The sequence below is a fragment of the Pipistrellus hanaki genome, assembly GCF_964339955.1.
Source record: "Pipistrellus hanaki genome assembly, chromosome: 1".
Lineage (NCBI taxonomy): Eukaryota > Metazoa > Chordata > Mammalia > Chiroptera > Vespertilionidae > Pipistrellus > Pipistrellus hanaki.
In genome coordinates, this window is record NC_140503.1 from 174,427,267 (window position 1) to 174,435,620 (window position 8,354).

Sequence of the window (8,354 nt, forward strand, 5' to 3'; positions counted from 1 at the left end):
TGGTGGTTCCATCATAACTACCATATTGGCAAAGCAACTTAGTTGATACATTTTATCAAGTGGAGGGAAGAATATTAATTATTACTCATAAATGTTAATTTTTAAAATTGAGTTACATTTATGTGGCAGCTATAGTAGGGACCTTTCAAGGCAGTAAATATGTTTTATTTATATAGCATTTCTTTCTATGGATAATTTTATGGATTGTCAAAAACATCCTACAGATCTGGGAAAAAATCATTGTGCATTGACTGAAAATTAATCACAAGTGCGTAAAGATAGAGATGAGCAGAAGAGGTCTACAGAGTTGTATACCAAAATCTCAATTAGCTTTAATGTAACACTTAAGGGAAGCTAAAAAGCTAAAATAGCATTTACAGAAGTGCACAATTGTAATCTATAGTAATATACGTTTAAGATATTGCAAATGCAGTTAGAAAAATAAATTACATTTTTAAAAACTAAATGTTTTATTGATTTTTTTACAGAGAGGAAGGGAGAGGGATAGAGAGCTAGAAACATTGATGAGAGAGAAACATCTACCAGCTGCCTCCTGCACACCCCCTACTGGGGATGTGCCTGCAACCAAGGCACATGCCCTTGACCGGAATCAAACCTGGGACCCTTCAGTCCGCAGGCCGACGCTCTATCCACTGAGCCAAACTGGTTTCAGCCTCCTCTGTACAATTTTGTCTTCGTTGCCCACAGGTGGGCAATTAATCACAAGAAACATCTATTAGCTGTCTCCTGCACACTCCCCACTTGGTATGTACCAGCAACCAAGGTATATGCCCTTGATAGGAATTGAACCTGGGACCCATGAGTCCACAGGCCGACTCTCTATCCACTTAGCCAACCCAGTTAGGGCATGAATTACATTTTTAATTGAAGAATTGCACTTTATTTTTGTTCTAAGTAAAATTTTAAAGTATGTATTATTCTGAAATATTAATAGACAATAAAAGCCAAAACCTGTTACGCTGAGTGGATAGAGTGTCAGCCTGTGGAATGAAGGGTCCTGGATTTGATTCCAGTCAAGGGCATGTACCTTGGTTGCAGGTACATCCCCAGTAGGGGTTGTGCAAGAGGCAGGTGATCGATAACTGTCTCATAGATGATTCTAACTCTCTCTTTCCCTTCCTCTCTGTAAAAAATCAATAAAATATATATATTTTTAATATAGAAAACAAAAGAAAATAACAGAAGCAAAGAGAAAACAAAGGATAATATTACCCGTTTGTTTCATTTAGGGTTCAATGAGAGGTTTTGTTTTCAAAGCCCTCAATTAATTACATGGGGTTCACTCACATTATCCAAGTTAATCTTCATTATCTTAAAGTCCACTGATTGCTTATGTTAACCACATCTACAAAATACTTTCCCAGTAGTAAGTAGATTTGTGTTTGAAAACACAACTGGGTACAATAGCAAAGTCAAGCTGACAAATAAAACCCAGCCATCCTACTTTCTTAAAGATAGTTTAGGACTGTTATAATGCTTTGATCAGTGTGTGTGAACTTATTATCTTCTATAATTAATAACTTCATAAGTTTATGAGTAGATAAATTCTTACACAGCAATATTTTTTCTAAATAAAGGAAAATAAAATACTTAATATAAAATAATCATTTTTCTATATATACTGGCTTAATATTTTATTTAATCACATAGCACTGTTAATGTTTTGAATAAAATGGCAAATGCCAAAAATAAATAACTTAATAGTTTTAACAAGTGGCAGGAAGACTTATACATTTTATAGATCGAGCCCTCACATTTGCTTAATGAACAAATCAGGATTCTAGAAGCACTATGTGCAACAAAAAGATATTTTGATTTTATGCTTTTCTGAGTGATTCCAAATCCTAATAGGCTCAAAATAGGAACCAGAGCAAAGGTTATTTCTATTGTCCTTTGGCCCCATCAAGAAATGTTTTAAACATTTGTAACACTAAGTATTGGCAAAGCAACTTAGTCACAGTATAACGTCTGTGAGAATTCTGGGGTGACAGAGCCTGAAATGCCACAGTGAGTGTCCAGGACTCAGTGCTAGGGAAGGGCCCATTCAATAGTCACACCAACAGCTGCAATATTCTAACCAAACCTTTTCTGCACCAAGATTTTGGCTGCAAATTTTATTCTCTGCTTCTTGTCCACTTGGACTCCTTAACTGTATTTTACTTATGATTTCCAAAAATTCCTTTTTGATTGAGTGACAGTCCTGATCTGCTACTTTTAGAGCCTTTTATGGAAATGCAAATATTAATCTCTGCTTCTTTCAAGGCTACTGGCAAAGACATACTCGAAAATGTTGTATTAGCACACTCTAGGTGAGAAAAATGTACAAAGTCTTCACCTGCACATAAAATGACAAGTTGAAAAGATCTCAGAGACAGAGTATATAAAGAAATTTTATAGTCCTGTGTGCAATGCTATGTTCCCCAAGGAATCCATATTCTTTAAAAATCTTCCAGTCAGTGAGAGAGTGGGAAATGTTCTGTATACTTAATAGCTAAGACAGTCAATACACTTTTGGAACTACCATCAAAAAAAATAAAAAAGGTAATGATTGCAATTTGGCAGAAAGTAAAGCTGATGAATAATCCAATTTCAAAACCTCTCAGGCTAGTGGTAAATCTCCTGATCTAAATTAAATAGTATAAGCTCCACACTGCCACATGGAATAATATTATAACTCCTATTTCTTTTTAGAGTACATTTCACTTAAGTTTTTACAGGAAGGTATTATTAAAAACAACTTTAAGATGTAAATAATTTTACTGATTCATAGACTTCACATATTTTTAATAAAAATGCAAGATTCTCACTCTAAGTTACATTGCACATGATATTTGTTTTTCTAAATATGAATATTGATGTCTATATTTTTAAGAACAAATAAACTGATAGCATCTTAATGATAATCATTTGCAGCACAGAATATTTCTTAGCAATCATGGCTGTGATAATGAAGACATATTAATTTTAAAAGAAACAGTTGAATAAAATTTTACTAGAGGAAAGTCAAATGTACATTACTAACTTCTTATAAAACACTTAGAAATGGCTCATATGAAAAAGGAAATAAAATGAATACAAAATTTATAAGACACTGTTTCTGCTTCCCCTTTGATCTAAACATATGATGTTTATATATAAAAATTTGCAAAACATTTTTAATATTTTCAGTGACAATCCATTGTCTTAGTCAGGGTTCTCCAGAAAAAAAAATGAACCAATAGATTTATTATTAGAAACTGGAAAAGCTGATGATATAGTTCTAGTCTGTGTCCAAAGGCCTGAGAACTAAATCCAGTTTGGGGAAAGGAGGCCAATGTCCAACTCAAGGAGTCAGGCAGAGAAAGTGAATTCTATTTCCTTATACTTAGACCCTCACAGATTGGATGATGCCCACCTACACCGAGAAGAATATTCTGCTTTACTAAGTCTAACAATCTCATCTAGAAACACCATCACAAACACACCCAGAAATAATGTTTATCTAAATACTGACACCTCATGATCCAGTCAAGTTGACACATAAATTTAACCACTACAACCTCACCCCTTGTCAGTTTAATTTCCATATGCATCCTCTTAAACAACACTTAATTTCCAAATAAATACAATAAAAAGATCATAATTCTGCTCAAAATTATACAGTTATTCTGCGTACAATAGAAAATCACTAACCTCTTCTATAGAAGAGGAAGTGATGTCCTTGACTGATGTTTACTTTTCCCCTTAATATGCCACAACTAAAAATTATGCTGTAAAATCGACAGTATTTAAATGCTATGATATGAAGTCAATACAACCAATGTCACAAGGAAAGAAAAACAAACAGATATATATTTGTAACAAAGTGTTCACTTCTGTTACTGGTCATATGAATGTAATTAATACTTGTAATTACCTTCATCCACTACCCATTCCGGATTCTTTTTGCACGCAGCAAGCACCTCAACTGATTGTGATTCTTTATTTGGCCACATGGCCCAAACATTTATTCACAAAGGGTCTGGGTTATTAGTGGTCCTGTCTGAAATGGATTTAGTTTTCCATTGACCTTAATCAGAGAGTATGATAATACTAAGAGACTCTCTAAGGTATCTCCTATATTCCAGACATACTCATCCTTACTTCTATTTTTGGATAGTAGTCCAACTTCCCCTTGGAGTCAGGTTCAGTCATCCCATGGCATATCCCTGAATATCCAACTGTTGAAAGATATAAAAGGCTCCAAGCAGAAGTCTTTACTTCCAGTTCAGTGGAATCCCTATTGGCCTCCTGGTGGATGCATTCTCTCTACAACTAAGACCATTGCATCAACAGAATGTAAAGTTGCCAAAACAGGAAGCAAAGTTTTGCTAGTGGGACATTTTGGGGTAATAGTGAGAGGTAACTCTCTTTTTACCACACCTTAACTTCTGAAATCATGAATCCTAACTATTGGGGAAACAGTATCTTTTCTTGGATGCTGAGATAGTGTTTGTCAAGTTACTCCACAATTAATTTATTTAATTTTCCCCTGTCCATACTGTACACTTTGGAAGGAAGTCACTCTGCACAGCTCACACAGTTGTACTCCCACTTCTCAAGGGGGAGGACAGCTACATAAATTATTTGTAAATCTTCTGCATGGAAATTTAACCTTCTTTCCCACTTATTGATGTATTCAATAATCTACCCATATAAAATCCTAATATGCAAATAGACCTAAGGGCAGAACAACAGAACAACCGGCTGCTATGATGTATGCTGACCACTAGGGGGTGCATGGAACATGGCGGGCATTGGGCATGACAGGATGGTAGAGCAGGTGAGCTGGGGCACCAGACTAATGTGGGGTGCCAGATGCTGTCATCAGGGCAAGTCTCTGATGGTTACTGAAAATTCTTTGCTCCTGCATGCCACAGTCCCACTGGGCACTCATACCCGCTGCTGGTAAGAAACCCAATTGCTCTGCACCATCAGAGGGTGCAAGCGGCACCAGTGGGAGCAGGAGTGCCATCAGAGAGGGGACTGGGGGCCGCAGCGGAAGGAGGCGGGCGCAGGCAGGAAGGATGGGCTGAGACCCATCCCTGTACCCACCACAGCCTCACTGCCCAGTTCCTTTCATGGTGCACGAATTCATGCACTTGGCCCCTAGTTTTGTTACATTAGTATAGACTCATGAATTTTTATTTTGTATTTTGTGTTGGATACCAATACTACTCTCTTTATTTCGTTGTTCCAATTGTTCCAACTTTGGTCATTGGGAGCAATTTGAGTTGACTATGCTTTTTTAAAGTACCCCGTAAATGTTTGGAACACTTACTTTATTATACTGTACAGTGATACAGACTCATCTTGTATATTTCTTTGTCTAATCCTCAAATCCGCCATTTCTCCAAAGAGCTATCTTTCCTTTTATTATAGAATAGTATTAGAAACCAGGGTGATTACTGTTTCTGGAGTGTCATTTATTTAAGGCCCTCTTAGCTGACAAAAAAAAAAAAAAAAAAAAAAAAAAAAAAAAAAAAAGTTTATATATATAGTTACTAGAAGACTGGTGCATGAAATTTGTGCAGAGGCAGGGGGAAAGGGGTGTCTCTCGGCCCAGCCTTCACCCTCTCCAGTTTGGGACCCCTTGAGGGATGTCAGAACTGCCCGTTTAGGCCTGATCCTACTGGACATCCCTCTCACAATCTAGGACTGCTGGCTCCCCACTGTTTGTCTGCATGCTTTCCTGATTGCCCCTAAACACTCCCCTGCCAGGCTGATTGATGCCTTACTGCTCCCCTGCCAGCCTGTTTCCCCTAACTGTCCTCCCCTTCAGGCCTGGTCACCCCTAACTACCCTCCCCTGCATGCCTGGTCCCTCCCAACTGTCCCTGGTTTCTCCTCCCCTGTTGGCCGTCTTGTGGCAGCCATCTTGTGTTCACATGGAGGCAGCCATCTTTGACCACATGGGGGCAGCCATCTTGTGTGTTGGAGTGAATGGTCAATTTGCATATTACTCTTTTATTAGATAGAATATATATACTAGAAGCCCAGAGCATGAAAATTCATACACTGGAGGGAGGGACCCTCAGCCTGATTTGCCCCCTCTCATAGTTCAGGATCCCTTAGGGGCGGGAGGCAACACCGCAATCAGGAGAAGCCTAAGCCCCATCACACCTCTGCATCTGCACTGCTGGCAGTACAAGCCTTGGTTGGCCAGCTTTGGCTACCTGAGCCTCGGGCTGTCCTGGGTGGATGGGCAGCTGCAATCTGAGACTTGCCTTCACTTTGGGCTGGCCCCAGGCAGCTGTGGGGCTGAGGTTACTGGGGGACTCCAGAGGCAGGCACATAGCAGGCCCACCCTTGCCACATACCTGCGAACTTGGTGGGGCAAAGGGGACTGGAGCTGCCATCTTTGAGGGCATGGCAGTCAATTAGCATATTCCCTTTTTACTGGTTGTGGGCGCCACCATCTCTGCAAGGGCATGAGGGTCAATAAGTATATTTCCTCTTTATTAGATAGGACTGTGATTGGCAAACTGTGGCTCATGAGCCACATGCAGCTCTTTGGCCCCTTGAGTGTGGCTCTTCCACAAAATACCACAGCCTGGGCAAGTCTATTTTGAAGAAGTGGTATTAGAAGAAGTTTAAATTTTTAAAAATTTGGCTCTCAAAAGAAATTTCAATCGTTGTACTGTTGATATTTGGCTCTGTTGACTAATGAGTTTGCCGACCACTGAGATATTTATAAACCAGCAGAGAGAGCAAATTCTGACTATACATATATTTCTATAACTAAACATCTAGATCTTTATTAAGTTGAGCATGAGTTCATACTAATGCCTCCAATTCTAATTTGTTATCACTTGGATCATTTTAGTTTAGTCAGCTTTACTTATCTGCACAGTCACTCTCAATCCCATAGTGACAAGTCTGGCTCCTACCGTATACCATTCTTTCCTTAATTGTTCCATTTCTGTTTAAATATACAGAACTGTAATTATTGTTAATTCATGCTCTCTTAACAACTTTATCAACTAGTGTATAGCATTGTGTGATTTTTCTTACTGACTCCATGCCTTCCCAAAGTGACTCTGGTCATCACCCCTTCCCCAATGACCTTCACTGAGATTCTTTTATACACTTGTAATACAGCAAGACTTTCTTGTCTCAGACTACAGGGACGCTGGTTCCCTGATCCTAAATGACTTTTTGTATATCTGCACACATTATTCTTTGTGCTTTCAAGTTTTAAGGCTTTTGGCAAGTGCGTGGTCTGTTATCCACTAATACAGTAGTATATTCTACAAAATAAAATTACTGTCCAAAAAGCCTCAGCATTTTATTTACTCACCTCACTCCAAATCTTAGCAACCACTATTTTAATATCTCAATAAGGTGTCATTTCAAAAATTTTATAAAGTTGAAATCATGCAGTACATAACCTTTCAAACTTGCTTCTCTCACTTATATATATTCATTTAAGTTTTCTTCATGACTTTTTGTTGCTTTGTAGCTCATTTCTTTTTATTACAAAATAACATTCCACTGTACAGATGTATCAAAGTCTGTTTCCCCATTGATCTTTTGAGGAATGCTTTGGTGGCTTCTAGCTTTTTTGATTATAAATAAAGAGACTATGAATGTCATTATGCAGATTTCTATGTGAGTTCAAGTTTTCAATCTATTGGGTAAACATCTAGAATCATAATTTATGGGTGATATGGTAAAACTATGGTTTGCTTGTAAGAGATTGACAAACTACCTTCTATGGTGCATGCATTGTTTTGTCTTCACACAGGCGTTTCCTGTTGCTCTACATTCTCACACAGCACTAGGCATGTTTGCCATTGGTATGCAGTGATGTCTCCTTGTTTTAAATTTGCAGTTCCATGATGGCAAATTGTGATAAGCTTTATTCGTGTTTATTTACCACTTACCTGTCTTCTTTGGTGAAAAACCTATTAAGATATATGTTTTTCTGATTTGCAATTGGTAAGTGTTAAACTTCTGCTAGTATAGAGTTTTTCAGTCCTCTGACATTGTTCTTTTTCAGTGTTGTATTGGATCCTTTTCATCGTTTTCCTTTGAATATAAACTTAAAATCAGTTTTAAATGTTTTAAATAACTACAAAAGAAGTTGCTAGGATTTCTTTTTCTCCTTCTTCTTCTTCTTCTTCTTCTTCTTCTTCTTCTTCTTCTTCTTCTTCTTCTTCTTCTTCTTCTTCTTTTTTTTCCAATGGCAGGTTTATGTCCAGGAGATAAGATTACATATTTTTGTAATGGGACAGAGAAATGAGGCACTGGGGCCACAGAGGCCACAGGGAGAATAAAAGATCTGAGAGCTGGGGTTTGGCATCAATCTTACAA

At 37.9% G+C, this 8,354-nt stretch overlaps 1 long non-coding RNA gene across 1 annotated transcript in view; it reads right to left on the bottom strand.

Annotated features, from left to right (window-relative positions):
* LOC311625855 overlaps nt 1-8,354 on the bottom strand; it is a 956,586-nt gene that overhangs the window by 515,037 nt on the left and 433,195 nt on the right. The window lies entirely within an intron of this gene.